Consider the following 16,752-nt stretch of genomic DNA (forward strand, 5'->3'; position numbering starts at 1 on the left):
GTGCTAATACTAACATGAGCTTCATTAGGGACAGCACTAATGGGTCTTTCAATTGAGTACATATGGGCAAGTAATAAGACCTACCCTAACTCCACTGCTAGCTTGTGTCTGAAATTAAGATTGTGCCCTTCTTTAGTATTTAATTATGCACTCATGTCCAAGAATATGAATGAGAAATTTTTATGGTAGTGCAGGCCTGCTAGTGTCTTCCAAATGTGGTGCATCAGGTGCCATATATGTTTAATGTCTAGAATGGATACTTAAAACTTGTTGTGACCTATTATGGTAGTTTTTCTGGCAGAATTGTCTTGACTCAACATCACTTTTGTTACAATTTTAATCTTGTAACATTTGCTATTCCATTAACTATATTTTTATCATCTCTACATTATCTTTTCAGCTTTGCCCATGGTCACTGCTGAAACCTGATGGGAAACCGTAGCTTATACTACACAATCGTAAATGACAAGCTGCGTTTCTTTTTTAGAGAGAGAGAGAGAGAGAGAGAGAGAGAGAGAGAAAATAGAGTGAGAAAGAGAGTGCAAAGAGAGAGGCTGATTGGAAAATTACTGTCTATATTGGCTACAACGTGAGAACCGGAACAAACTTGACTCTCGGATACTGTACAACATAAATCTAACTATAAACCATTAACATGTGTGACGTTTTGTACAGTAATAAATTAACTGTAATCACTCCCCCCATGCATTATTTTCATATAACAGCACATCCTGTCATCTGTTATTCCTTACTTAACACTAACTGTTAACATTTTAACACTAACTGGTCTGGCTTTATGTGTGCTTTTGCTTTCCATGATTTTCATCACATGCACAGATAATTATGGACTAATGAGAAAGATCTAGCAATCATGAGAAATGCTTAATGGTTAAATGGCCAGGGGTCAAGTACTACTCAAACTTCCTTCTTTCACATGGAAACCTGAGCAAAGGTTAATTTGATGTATACCATAAAGTTATTAAATATGTTAGCCCTACAAGACCTAAGTCTAACCCTAAAAGTGGCTCCCAAATATGTCTTTATATGTTTTGTGCAAATTTATGATATGAAAATAAGTTCAATAACTGTAACATTATACTCGAGTTAATGAACAATATAAAAGTAGAAATAGTGTGAGAAAAAATTTTTTGCTACCCATTCAACACAATGGGCCATATTCAATGTTAAATTATATGTATGTAGTGACTGGTTAACACCAGAATTGTATACATCTGAATAAGGAGAACTATACACCCAAAATATACCCAAAATACTGATATCTTTTGAGATAACTTTTGAATGCTAACTCTGAATACAGCACAGTGAGAATAGAATGAATAATAATCAATTCAAAAATCATAAACAATTAAGTTTCTGGAAAACTCTTTTCACTACATGTATAAAATGCACAATATAATGTATATCAGAAAGCCCTGATTTGTAGAATTTGAGGTGCAGTTTTTATTGTAATAAATAAAAAACTACAGGAATCCTGCAGGAGTTTATTTTTTCTGCAAGATGTTTGCCGGTATTCTGTAGGAATGATGAAATCCTGTAGGAGACATTGACAAACTGAGCAGGATATTCCTGTAGGTTTTATAATGGAGCCAGGAATGTATTACACACTTGCTGCATAAGGGGAAAATCCTGCAAGATTTTATAATTCCTGAAGGACAGCTGCACATCTCCTGTAGAAATAAAATAAAGTTCCCTTTCAAAGGGAACTTTGATGTTGCGTTTAGCATAACACTATGGGGGAGCGCGATCGGCATCTGAAGCTTGTGTAAAATCATGCCTATTTAAAGGTCTGCATGATTAGGTGACGTGGCAATTAAGCGCGTCACGTGATATAAATATGGCACCTGTGAACGGCGCCATCAGCTTTTATTATCTTCAGCAAAAGACTGCATGTCTGTTGTTTGTGTAAAGAAACAAAAAGACGCTTCATTTCCTTGCTATCTTTTCTCAAAATCTCAGAACTTTTCTATCCCTTTAAAAACAAAGAGAAGAAAAAAAAGGAATGAGCGAGAGAGAAAAATGAGTGAGAGATTTCAGGAAGTGTGTTACGGCTTGCTCCCGTTTCATCATGGGGAATAGTGCACACTTTCTGGGTGAAGTGTCTAGAGATGTAGCATGCGATGGCAGCCTTGAGAGGGTGCGCATGGTAATGACTACATTAAGCAGATCCGCTGCCGAGGCAGCTAGCCGTCTCAGGTTCGGGAGATCTCTTATGAATCCGGAAGAGGAGCCGGAGACGAGTGCTGCCCTATCTCTTGCTCTGTCTTCCAGGTTCGGCTCTCCGCTGGATTTTGGAGCTCGCGTCATGACTCCTCTTTCTGCTATGGAAAGCCAAAAGGGGGAAAAAACACACACTCAAAATATAAAAGCAATAATTCCTCTCTGACTCCAAGGAGCCAGAAGAATGTGCGAAAAACTGAGAGCAGCATATAAAGAGCTGCTTGAAGTGATTACTAAGGCTAAGGTGATTAAGGTGATTAATTTAAGGTGAGCCTTTTTCTCCCCAGTGAAAGTAAATCCCTCAAACTGCAGAAACTCCCCTTTCTTCCAGAAGTGCATGACAAAATATCAGGCTTCTGGGGGAAAACCATGCATAAGCCGTATTTATAACCCCATGATGTTGGATTATTCGGCCATTGTGGGGAATGAACGGCATAGCTATTTAGACGGGAGGTAATTAGGGGGGCCGTCTTTGCCATCCAAGCCACTGTGTAAGGCCACCGTGGCATTGGTGGGCAAGCCTATGCAGTAGTAGTCTTTCTTGTGGGTCACTGCAGACAATGACAGTGTTGTAGGCCTACCAAGCAGATCTGCTGAGTGAGCCCCACATATGGTGGCATTCAGCGAGTTCCTTTCCTGTTGTCTCGAGTTCACCCGGGCATCCACAAGTGGAGCCCGGGCCAGCACTAGTGCGAGGGAGACCCAGAAGGCAAGTATTGCAGCCCGCCAACCCCCGCAGACAGCCAGGGGAACCTGGCGGCGACATTCGTGGCCTGCTACTAGGCCTGACCTGAGAATGGTCATAAAGGCAAAGCAGGCAAAGAAGAGCAGTCCTGAGGGGCCGTGGAGGGACGTATCAGGGGACGTGAGGTTGTTAGGGCAGTTAGCCCCCAGTGCTACTGTAGGGCCTCCCCTAGCCAAGGCGGTCCCAAGTTTTCAGTGTTATCTGGTCAGCAAGCTGTCACAGGGCAAAGGCTGATACTTTCCCTCCAATAGAATGTAGAATAGTTAATGTCACTAAAAGACCATCTGGCAGTGTGGAAACTACTGCCAAATGTGACTCCATGGGTTCTGTCTACTGTAGAAAAGGGTTACCAGGTCCAGTTTATAGCTCAACTCCCCGGTTCAGAGGTGTGCTCATCACAATAGTCAGCACAGACCAGAGCCCAACGTTAGTGCAGGAAGTAAGATCCCTCTTGGACTAAGGGGCCATAGAACATGTACCCCGTTCCCTGAGGGAGGGAGGTTTTTACAGCCGTTATTTCCTGGTCCGCAAAAAAATAGGAGTATGCGGCCAATTTTAGAGCTGCATCATCTGAACTGTACTCTTCGGAAATACAGGTTCAAGATGCTGATGCCCAAACTTATCGTTCCACAGATTCAGTTTGAGGACTGGTTTGTGCCGATAGATCTAAAAGGTGCATATTTCCACCTAGAAATATCGCTAGCTTTATCCCCTCGCACCTTTACAAAGTGTATGGATGTCACTCTGGCTCCATTGTGACATCAGGACATCTGTGTACTAAACTACCTGGACGACTTATTAATTCTAACACGATCCAGGGAACTGGCAGTTCACTGAGCAAGATAAAGCTGGATCTTGGGAGACTTTTGGAGGTTATGGGCCTATTGCACAGGAGACCATTCAGTGGTGGCTGAGAAGTTGGGGTTTCATCCAAGGACGAAACCTCTGAGAATAATCAGTGTCACACGGCGATGCCTACGTGCTCTGAGAATTTGAGTGTCCCCGGTTTCTAGCCTTGGGTCACAGTCTAGCGGTGTCTCCTTAGCACAAGACGGAATGACAGATACCTCCCTCATGGGCTGGAGCGCGGTCTTAGACAGCTGTGTGGCTCATGGTCTCTGGTGCGGCCCTCATCTGGAGCGGCATATAAATTGCCTAGAAATGTGGGCCATATTTCTAGCACTGAAATTCCTTCTTCCTCAATTGAGAGGTCACCATGTGTTTACAGACAACACACGGGTGGTCTCATATATTGACCACCAGGGAGGATTATGTCCATGCCCCCTGTTCAGGCAGGTGCAACTAATTCTTCTCTTGGCAGAAGGAAAGTCAGTGAGTGCAATGTACATTCTGGGAATACGGGGGCAGATATCCTGTTGAGGCAGGGGCTGAGGCCCAGGAATTGGTGGCTCCATCCACAAGCCGTGGGGTCCATATGGCGAGGTTTGGCCAAGTGGGACTGCATGAGTTCGCCTCCAAGGAGACAACACACTGCCAGCGGTCGTTCGCCCTCACTCCTTCTGCACAATTAGGGCTGGATGCCATGGTGCACATGTGGCCCAGGTCACATCTGTACGCTTTTCCCCCATCGCTCTGCTCCCACAAGTTCTAGCGAGAGTTCGCCAAGACAGTGTATGTCTGCTGCTAGTAGCACCTTATTGGCCAGCTCGAATATGGTTCTCAGAGATGGTATCCCTGCTAGATGGCACTCCTTGGGAGATTCCCATCTGCAGGGATCCACTGTAGACCCAGTGAACTGTGCAATAGCTACAGTCCTGGAGTTCTTACAAGAACGTTTCTCAGTGGGGTGGGCTCCTTCTACAATCAGGGTTCACGTGGCCGCCATTTCGGCCAGCCACGCCCCTGTTGATGGAGCCTCTGTGGGGAAACATCCTCTAACTTCGAGGTTTATGCGTGGTGTCAGGCGGCTGAGGCCCATCTGCAGGCTGCACATATTTTCCTGGGACCTTTCTGTGGTCCTGGAAGGTCTGTCAGGTGCCCCATTTGAGCCCTTAGAGTGGATCTACTGTCTCAAGCCGGCAGGCTGATTTATCACCCTCGGCCAGAACTACGGAACCTGTGGGTCTGGCCCCTGAGGGGCACCAGCTCATAGATTCTGGTCCCACAACTGAGATTGTAGAGACCATGTTAAATGCTAGAGCACCGTCCACAACAAAATTGTATGCACTCAAGTGGCAACTTTTTGTCTTGTGGTGTGAGGAACGTATGCTAGACCCAATGAACTGCGCAATAGCTGCAGTCCTGGAGTTCTTACAAGAACGTTTCTCAGTGGGGTGGGCTCCTTCTACAATCAGGGTTTACTTGGCTGCCGTTTCGGCCAGCCATGCACCTGTTGATGGAGCCTCTGTGGGGCAACATCCTCTAACTTCGAGGTTCATGCGTGGATCAGCTGAGGCCGATCTGCAGGCCGTGCATATCTTCCTGGGACCTTTCTGTCAGGGGCCCCATTTTAGCCCTTAGAGTCAGCATCTGAGAAGCTTCTGACTCTAAAGGTAGCTCTTCTGCTGGCCCTGACATCTCTCAAGCGAGGAGGAGGATATATACAAGCTCTCTCTGTTGCCCCTTCCTGCTTTGACATTGCCCCTGGATTAGCCAAGGCCTTCCTGTATCTTATGCCAGATTATATTCCTAAATTGCCTACATCGGCTGCCCACCCTGTGGTGTTGCAGGCTTTCTGCCCTCCTCCATTCCCCACACAGGAACAAGAGAGAATGCACCTGCTGTGTCCAGTAGCAGCTCTCTGTACTTACGTCCACCGCTCCAGCCAGTGGCATAAGTTGGAGCAGCTGCTCTTCTGCTGTGGCGGCGACAGTAGAGGTGATGCTGTGTCAAAGCAGCGCATCTCTAATTGGATAGTGGAAGCAATCTCTATTTCTTATGAGGCATGCGGTCTCGCTATGCCTTCGAGCATAAGAGCTCATTCCACTAGGGTGGTCACCTCCACGAAGGCTTTGTCCAAGGGGTATCCTTACAGGATGTGTGTGCTGCTGCAGGGTGGTCTACACCACACACATTCATTTGTTATTAGAGCCTGGATATTCATTCCACCCCGGGCTCGAGTGTCTTGCAGTGACCCTCGGGCTCGGGTCTTTTTGAACAGGCCGTAGCCTCGGTATGATGGAGTGGTAGTCTTGTTCCCATAGTGTTATGCTAAACGCAATGTCGATGTTCCCTTTGAAAGGGAACGTCTGGGTTACGCATGTAACCCTGTTCCCTGAGAAGGGAATGAGACATTGCGTAGCTTTGTCATACCAGGGCAGGCCTGTGAATTGCACCTTCGCTTCAGATAATAGTGGCTGATGGCGCGGTTCACAGGTGCCATATTTATATCATGCAATGCGCTTAATTGCCATGTCACCTGATCATGGCAGGCCTATAAATAGGCATGATTTTACAAAAGCTTCAGATGCCGGTCACGCGCGAGAGGTGCTCCCCCATAGTGTTATGCTAAACGCAACGTCTCGTTCCCTTCTCAGGGAACAGGGTTACATGTGTAACCCAGACATTCTCAAGTGCTCAATCTATCCTGCAGGACAACTTCTTATTCCCTGTAAATGGAAAAAAGAAATTCTGCAGGTGATATTGTCAACAAAATTAATTTTGAAAGGTGAAATGGTAGTTCTGCTTTGAGTGGGAAAAACATGTTGCTTAAACACTCTTTCTGAAGTCTTCTAGTAGATATGTAGGCATGCTAATTTTAGGATAATAAGACATGTCAGTCGTGAATTATTAAGTGTTTTGATACAATGAGTCATTCACAAAGCAAAAAAAAAAAAAAAAAAAAAGACACTCACTTTTCTTACGTACTGTCATAATAATGTAATTCACAGAAAGGGCCAATAAATTAATCTTTTTTGAGAAAAGATTTGATTCACTGTGATGATGTCACTCTTTGGCACTGTAGTCACACAGGTATTTAAATACACAAATTCAACTGTCACCAACCAGCATGTGTCTGTAGAGGTATAGTCCCACTTTTATTAAATCAATGGTTCCACATTTACTGTCAATTTCATGTTTTGTTCTGCTATAGCACCACCAACTAGTCACACTCAGTAATGTTTTTACATCTATCCTCAAATTCAGCCCATGCATATCTACCCCAAGTTTAGTGAACATATCTCAATCCTTTCAAGAGTTATAGCCATTTAAGTAAAAGTGGCTGGTCCCACTTCAAACTTTTTGATGTGCCCTCGCGAGGGTTAATCAAAACTTCAACTTTTTTTTGATAATTATTGATCTAAGTAGTCCAACGAATTGTCCTAGGACTAGTTCACAAAACTATGTTTTTAAATAATCTCAAATATTTAATGAACAATTTGATTGATAGCAGTGGTCCTAGAGCCAATTGTTTTCATAATAATGAGATCTAATACACGATACGAAGAATATGTGGATATCTGAAACACTGAACAATATACAATCATTTACACACCATTTACACAGCCATTTTAAAGTTGTTGTTTTTTTTTTTTTTACTATTATAGCGCTGCCAAGTGGCCACACTCCTCCCTTTTAAGACATGCCCTCAGACAGAGACCTTACATAAGTATACCGAGTTTGGTGAAAATTTCTCATACTGTTCAAGAGTTATAGCAGTAGTTATATCATACACTTTCTGTCAAACTGTCAATCAAATTGATTGATGATTTAAGACCCTCTTAAATTGTCTGTCTGGGATGTGTTCTTCCTTCCTGGGGGGCGGGGGGGGGGGGGGGGGTTGGGGGGGTTGTGTATTGTCGGAGGTGTCCCTATCACCAAATGTGTTTTTATGTTAATGAGATTGTTGTGAAACGTGCTTCTCACAGTATTAATCCACACACAATGTATACGTTTTTTTGGTATAAGCAAATATTTGTTTCTGAAATTACTTTTGTGGTATTGTTTTATTTTGAAGCGTAAAGATGGTTTAGGTGAAATACGTCTGATGTAAGAAAAAGTGTAACAATGGTTAATATTGGCTATACGTGTGTGCTATGTAGGGAATTTAGCCAGCGGTGGGCGGAGCACAGACACGCAGGAGGCCGTTTCAGTGTTATGCGTGGAGGGATCTTTATTTACGACTGTCGGTGAGGTGAGCGCGGGAGCGCGCGTGTGTGTGTGGGTTGAAGTGCGATCGGGCAGTGAGGTCTCAGCCATCTGTGGTGACAGCCAAGGGGGTGGAGCCGTCACTCGCGTCGGAGTCGCGAAACCAGAAACCAGAAAGAACACACAACAGCGATTAGCAGACATGCACGTGTCGGCAAAATCGCCTAAAACACGCCAGAAATTTGCACACATGCTCGGAGATACTTCTCTCCCCTCTGCAAGCGGAATATCGCCCTTTTATACTCTCCCCTCCCTTGCTGGATGGTGGAATTCTTCTGCGCGGTGCACCATTCACTAGCCGTGGGTGTGGCCCCGCCTTGCAGTCCTGCCGCAACGTGCTCTCTGGCCGTCCAAAACATTGGTGGCGCTGAAGCGGAGCTGTCTCTTCAGCACCACTGAAGCGGAGCTGTCTCTTCAGCGCCACCGCGGCAGTCGCGGGAGGAGCAATCTTTGTTTCCTGTGCGCCGGCCGCCGGCTGTCGCCACAGCTACTGTGTGGGGGATTTTGTTTCGTGTAACTACATTGTGAGAAAAAGCATGATGGTTGAATGTGAACATATGTGAGCAGAATGTTTGTGAAATAATTGAAACAATTGATTACGTTTTTTGGATAACGGCGTGACTTTGAATAAAAAAAATATTGAAACAAAAACCCCTAAAACAGTTAAACCATACTCGATATGTCCGTAGAAATGAAAATATATTTTATTACATACCTTCTAAACAGAGCCCTTTAGGAGGTAAAAACATTTTTAAAAGAATCGTGCATATTTCATACCTTCTAAACAGGACCCTTTAGGAGGTAAATGCTTAAACGTTTTTAAAAGAATCGCACGTTTTGTTTAAACTAGAAGACAGTTTTTTTTTTAGCGAGATGAATTGTAGGCTCAGATATGAAGAACTGATGGTAAAAAAAAAAAAAAAAGAGATCATCTCTATACACTCCACCCTCCACAAGTATTTCCCCGGCAGACAGGTCCGATCTGTACGCATGAAAATCCTGGAAGCTGACTGTGGACTGTGTGAGATAGGATCCATATGTCTCCTGGGTGAGGGGGTGTGGGGTTTGCTAACGCTTTGTTTATGTTAATGAGTTTAGTGTATGCATGGTTAATGGCGTTACCCAACCCACCAATAAATGTGATGTTTAAAAATGGAGTCAGTCACACAGAAGTTCTAAGATCGCAGCTGTGTACCAGCATTTGTATGGTGGAATATAAACGAATCGTTGTTTTCTCATTTAGTTTACCACTAAAGTTTTGTTTTGTTTTGAGGTATACTTCAAAGAGGAGAATGCTGTCTATCTTAGCAGTAAGTGTGGTTTTATTATTAAGTATTATTAAAAATGTTTATTTATTTATGAACGAATCATGGTTCTGATACAATGGTTAAACAGGTCTCTAACACTCCAGATGATGCTGACATTGTGAATATTCCTGACCTTGTTGATGAAATTCAGTTCCTGAACCAGGCGAGCAGTATGTATATGTCTTAATGTTTATAGCTGTTTGTGCCTATGTATGATGTGTTGTGTATGTGTAGAAGAATTATGTTTTTATTTTTACCACCAAGGATCAAACTCAGGCGGTGCGGCTCCGTGAGTCAGGTCGAATAACCCCATGCACAGTAAATGTGTGTAATGCTTAGTTATTTAATCTACCTACATTGATGGAGAGGTTTAAATATGTTCTTATATTGTTTGTTTGTTTACCACTCAAGGTTTGTCAAATCTTGTAAACAAGATCGGCGTTTCAGAGCTCAAAAATCACATGGGGGGCAATAGCGACCGTGGTACAAAACCAAGAAGAAATAAACATAAAGCGGTTACAATCGCTCAGTTACATGCTCTGATTGATGGTTGTTTGAGAGACACAGACTTAGTGCCACCCACACATGAACATAAGTGGTCAAGACGTTCGCCCGGACCTGCAGACAGTATGATGTATGTGTGTTAAAACATTGTTTTATTTTTCTGAATTCGTACTGATTTCCTAACTCATGTTTACTATTTCAGAGTTGGTTGTGAATGAATGTGCGGCAGCTGCATCTCGCAATATAGACGACGTTTTGAGCTGGGTTCACGAGTTGTTAGAATCGTGGGATGCTTGTGCATTTTCCCAGGCTCATGGAGAAACCCCTGCCAGCGAATGTTTGGTGACTGCGGGAGACAGCGACTCTGAGGCTCTCCCTTCAAACTAAGAAGCTTGCAGTCGCAAGTCACCGGCTGTTATAGACAACAGAGCCTTATTCGAGCTGATACAAAGTCGTTTCAAGACCATTGAGGGACGTTTTAACACCATTGATGGTCGTATTGAGAACCTTGAAAAGCATTTTGCTGTCATTGAGGAGTGTCTGGATGGCTTTAAGAAGAAGCAGAGTGTTTGTAACCAGTCTGTGACGAATACGCTACAACGTCACAGCATCTTGTATAAACATATTATAGCTACACAGAGACTCCATGCGGGGGATAATAGACGCACTGGTTATGATCAAAACTTGACGACGGAGTTGTTAAAGCAGGTTGTACACATTCTTTAAAACAAACTCGGGTAAGTTGTAAAATATGTTTCATACATCTGTGTGTTTGCTTGTAATAGTTGTTGATTCAATACTGTTTACTGTTTTTGTAGTGTTTTTACTAATTTTTTTATAACCATAGTTGTCTCAAAATGTTTTGTTTAAATTTTAAAATCTGTTTAAAATGTCAAAGTGTTGCGGAGAATCAGTTTGTAATCAGGGAACAGTAGCTAAGTCTAGACGATGCGTCAACGGTGGGGACCCCCTTGAACAGTGCAGCAACACAGAAACATTGCCGTATTTAATTCAGACAATGGGAGATATGAATAGATCTGAGTCTACCACTGATATGTTGTTGGAATTATTAAACATAACGAGATCAATGGCAGTCGATCAAGCAGAATCAATTCCATCTTCGGAATGAATCTGTTATGCCCCATCAATATGTCTAATAAGCTGTGTTTTGCAATCTGTCTGGCCCATTTTCTAAATCCTCAAAAGCCATTTACAGATCTAGAACCAATAGCAGGGACTCTGATCACTCCTGCAGACCACTGCTGGTTATTCAGAACAGCAAAAGATAGGGTTTAATGACATCACCCATTTTGAGCGTTTATTACACATTAAAATAGTGGTGTTCTGTAGAATGAGCAATGGTATGTTGGAGAGGTATACGTCCAATGACATACCTCATGTTCTTGTATCTGCACAATGGCCATTATTTCATTATTAAGAATCTGAAAGCATTCATAGGCACACCATACTTGTGCGATTATTGTCACCAAGATTTTACTAGTCGTAGAGACCATAGTTGTGAATACATTTGCGATATTTGTAATTCCTCTGATTGTCATAAACATCCTGTCAAAACGAGTCAATGTCACGAATGTTTGCAGTACTGCAGATCTGCCTACTGTTATAACACGCATAAACAAATGCAATTAGGACAACAGTACGCACAGTGTGATGTCACAAAATACTGTCAAAAATGTAATAGACGTTATCATGTCAATGGAGCCAACCCAAAACCACACACATGTGCAGCCGACCGTTGTATCTATTGTGGCATGGAATTGGTTAATGACGGCGTACACCAATGTTTTATGCAACCAATAAAACTTGAGCAACCTAGTGACAAATACATATACTATGATTTTGAGACACAACACATAAATGGTAAACATGTTGCAAACTTTGTATGTGCGAAGGGGAAGTGTTCAAAACCTCCGGTACAGACTGTATAGATCGACTTGTTAAAAGGTTTAGACAGCTGCATTATCATAATTTCACATGGGTTGCACACAATGCTTCTGGGTTTGACAACTTTATACTTTTGGAATATTTCACAAAAGCAGGGCTCACACTTTAAATTACTATGAAAGGTTGTCGGATAATTTTAATGTATGAAAAGACATTCAAACAACGTTTCATTGATAGTTACTCATTCATCCCTATGCGTCTGGCCATGACGAACTCAGCGTTAAATCTAACCTGTGCAGAGAAAGGTTATTTTCCACTCCTTTTCAATAGAATAGAAAATGAAGATTACATAGGATCATACCCGGGCAGGCATTCTACGGCTATGAGCCAATGTCTGACAAAGGGAGGGTTCTGTTTGATGAGTGGTATGTTACAGTATCGGGCGACGTGTTTGATTTTAAAAAAGAACTCACTATGGTAAGAACGACGTCATTTTGCTCCGTGAGGCTTGCATGAAATACCACCACGAATTCATACAGTGTACTAAATTCGACCCATTCAGATACACCACTTTAGCATCGTGTTGCATGGCCATGTATAAAACTCACTTCCTCACAGCGTAGCACTAATTCAGTGGTGTTATGCAGATGGGAAATCGATAGGATGGGAAATGCGGTCAGACTCATGACATTAACATCTGTCTTGGAGTGTTTACAACTGCGCACGTGTGTCTAGAACTGTATTGATGGACAAATTGTGTAGGTTTTTCTACAGTGACACACACAGAGTCACCTTTACATCTAGAGATGGTGACTGGGAACCTCCGTTGGGCCCCTATCTTGGTAATTTAACTGATGAGGTTGGAGAGGGTGATCACATTATTGAATTTTGTTCTGGGGTCCAGAAACATACGGCTACTGCACTGCTAAGGGTAAGGTTTGTATGAAAGCCAAAGGTATCACACTCAATGCAGTAAATTCAAAAGCCATTAGATTATACATGCTGATTGGACTTGTTGAACACTATGTCATGGGTGAGATAATAGTCGTCATACACAAACACCATTGTACGAAATAAAAAGCACTTCACACTACACAATAGGGCAGTCATTAAAAAGTTTTAGGTGGTATACAACAAACGCGCGCTGCTCCCTGATTTCACAATGCGAGACACAGATGGTTTTGATTTCAGATTACAACATCCATTTTCATATGTGATAAGCGGCCCTTCAAACTCAGGAAAGTCATATTTTGTAAAAATGTTGTTGCAAAATGCTGCACAGTTGATTTCTAAAAAAAACCTGATAATATTATATATATTTATGATTGCTGGCAACTGTTGTATGACGAATTGTTGAAATGTACAAATTAAAATTTGTTGAAGGATTACATTCAGAGTGTCACGACTTACCCTTTATGCAGTGTGCTGAAGAGCATGTGAATGCACACTGCCGAGCATGGTGTGTGAGCACCTGCTTTTTTGTTGTTGACAATCGTGACATTTGGACACGTGCATTTGTTATGTTTTGTTATGTCTCCTCCCTGTTCTGCCATTGGCTATTGTTTCACGTGTGTCTGAATTGCCCTCAGCCGTCAACCATTACGAGGCTGATTGTGTTTGTATATATACCGCGCGCCTCCCAGCACACAGCGCGGAGTATTAGATAGATTAGATACTTAGTTTAGATTCCTTACCATAGTCATAGTCCAGATTCGTTGGTTTACTTCATGCTGGTTTCTCCGCTCCCAGTCTCTCGCGATTATGTTTCATGTTTGGTATATCGACCCTGTATCCCGTGATCACGACCTTGATTCCTGCTTTGCCCCGTGTATGCCTGTTTGCCGATCGTCTGAACTTTGCATGTTACTGGATTACGTTTTTGGATCACGTTTTGGATTTACCTGTCTGTGCCTCTCTTAAATAAAACTGTTCATACTGCACTTGCGTCCGTCCTATCTTCCTTACGTCATGATTTGTAACAGAATATTCCGCCAAAAACATGGATGCAGCAGGAGAACAGAGAAAACGCAGAACCCGGAAGTCGATGCCAACCGTCCCCGCTATGGACTCAGTCCAATTCCCACAAGGGACATTTATGGAGCTTCCTGATCCATTCGACAGATTTTTTGGTTCCCCGGAATATTTTCTGCTAGACTGTCAGTTCTATTTCTCCAGCCTGTTTGACCTGTGCTGGCTCAAATTTAGCCTATTACCCAAAAACACTTAAAATTCAACATAGAAGCCTATACTCACATCTACCTCTGAGCCCAGTTGGAGATAGAAAAAAAGACACCAGCCGTGAGTGAGAAGAAGCAAGAGTCCAGCTTTATTGGTTCCGTTCCACCACACGAGATCCACACCGATGAGAATTCTCAGAAGTGATCTGATATCCTGAGCTTAAGCTCCAGTATTTATACTGTATTTACACAGTAAATAACCCATATGTTTCAAGAAGACTATGATATCAATACCAATAGGGTTAAAAAAGAGCTCATCTAACTTACTATCATGTTCTAAAAAAGGGCTATTCCACTTACCATTAGCTCAAAAAACAGGGCTTTTCAACTTACACATAGAATCAAAACCAGGGGTTTTCAAATCACACATAGAATCAAAACCAGGGCTTTTCAAATTACACATCGAATCAAAACCAAGGGTTTTCAAATTACACATAGAATCAAAACCAAGGGTTTTCGAATAACCCATAGAATCAAAACCAAGGGTTTTCGAATAACCCATAGAATCAAAAGTGGAGAGACAAAACAATCTAGAGTGACCTTGGTCTTACTATTATCTCGCGGGGGGGGGCAGCTTGACTCAGCTACCCTTATAAATGGCTCCTCATGGTTTTCTCTTAAAATTAAGGCCTTCCTTGCGAGACAAGAATCTTCACCATCTGAATTATGAGTAAGTTATATTTTCCTGTATTTCTAGTTTATAATTTATTTTCATATTTGCTCCATATCTCTATTTTTTATATATAGTTATACTGCTTGAAAAACGGTTTACTGTACTTCCTACTTCATAATATCATTATATTACCCTTCTACTGTTCTACATATCCTACTATTCTGTATTTTATAAAGATTCTATACTATTCTATTATTATAAGATATTACCCTTATAATATCTTAATACTCCTTTGTATTATTCTTATAAAGTTATAAAGTTATGTGTGTGTGTGTTATGTCTACATGCCCGCCCTTGACTGTGCGAGAGTGTGTGTGTGTGTGTGTGTGTAGCGCTCCTCAGCTCTTATACTTCTGTTTGACTCTTCGACTAATAAACCATAGTGTAGTACTCTTAAAGATCTTTAAAGTGTAAATCCAATTTGTCAATATCCGCCTAATACCGCTTCTGTGTGTCTAGGTGCCCATCGTCAGTCCTTCTTCTCCCCTTTACTGGATCTGGATCTGGATCTTGATCTGGACACTCATTATCAGCTTGCGCATCTCACTGCTGATATCATGGTGCTACTTAACTTTCTTCGCAGCACCCCCTCTGGAAATGGAAATGCGGGGTTCCCCCCCCTCTCCGATACAGAATCTGCCCCGTGAACGTGTGTATTGATGCCTCTACACAGCCAAAACCCCCCTTCAGCTTTCAGTCTGAGGAAGATGTCCCCTTCTCTGACCTGGGCCCCGACCATTCTTCCCTCTTCTCACCTGCCAGTCCGCCCCACTCTCAGTGGTCCTCTCACTTCACCTTCGCTGACCATCCCATGTCCCCAGGACGCACCCCATTTTCTTCCCCCCACCGCTCTCCTCAAGATTACGCACCCACCAGTCCTGTGAATTATCAATAAACTACATATTACTCATACTATGTCTCCCTCATGTTTATTTCATGTCATTTTTATCCACAACATTTCCCCCCTCTGAGGCTATATAGCCTCATACACTACCTTAATTAAGTGGGTGTCTGTGGAGAAGCTGGTTCGTTCTGCCGCACCCCATGGCCGTCCCCCACTAGCTGTCGGAGGATTACTCTAACGACGCCATAATTCCTGCGCTGTCCTTGTAATCAAATCGTACTGTCCCTTACAGTAACCTTCTAACTTCTACGCTACACTGATCAGACTAGGAGCTGAGGAGGTTTTGTAGACCTGGTGGGAGACGTGCTAGCGTTGTGCGCCCCGAGGCTTCATAGTAGATTGCCAGCTGGAGAATGGGCCTTAGGACCCCCTACGTCCACTTTGCGCCGGACCCATGTAGATGTACCTAGCCATAGCCCTTAACTTCTACTTTCAACTATATATGTATGTTATCTCGAATCTAACTACCTTGATTATACGTTTGTCTGCCTACATCGATTATACGTGTGATTAACTGAGTTCCCCTAATCATTCATACTGCCGTCGCTAGTCTAAGTATGAGTGGCCACTACAGTACAGTACGTGGATCTACACGTCCCTATCTTTCTCAACTAGGCCTGTCAGCCCACAGTCTTGTATTTGTCGGGACCTGCAGAGTCTTGCTTCCCCCCAAAAAACAAACCCCAATCCTTCGCAGTCAGGGGTGGGCGAAAAAACCTCCTATGAGGAAAAATTCCCAACCTGCCAGCACTATGTGCTCGACAGCACCATTATACTTTTCTCGTGCCTGAGTGCGTCATATCACAAACATTTTATAACAATACAACTTGACAGTCTCTGTTGGCAGTATCTCTCTGTGTGCTGGTTGTCTTCAGCTCAAGCACTTTACGTACTGTAGAGAGCCACCCTTTGGGGAGAGGTTAGGCTAGCACGTACACCCAGGGTATGGATCTTCACATCTTCTCATCCTGTCTGCCACTACGATAGCAGACCCCCCGTTGACAGCAGCTTCATACCCAGCAGCTTCGTACCGGACCTTCACGTGTTCCCCACCATCTCGTCATTGGAGGATCATCCTCCGCATGTTCTTGTAGTCCGCTGCTGCCCTGTAGTCAGCATTCTCTCGCTGC

This window comes from Ictalurus furcatus, chromosome 5, assembly GCF_023375685.1.
Source record: "Ictalurus furcatus strain D&B chromosome 5, Billie_1.0, whole genome shotgun sequence".
NCBI classification, from domain to species: domain Eukaryota; kingdom Metazoa; phylum Chordata; class Actinopteri; order Siluriformes; family Ictaluridae; genus Ictalurus; species Ictalurus furcatus.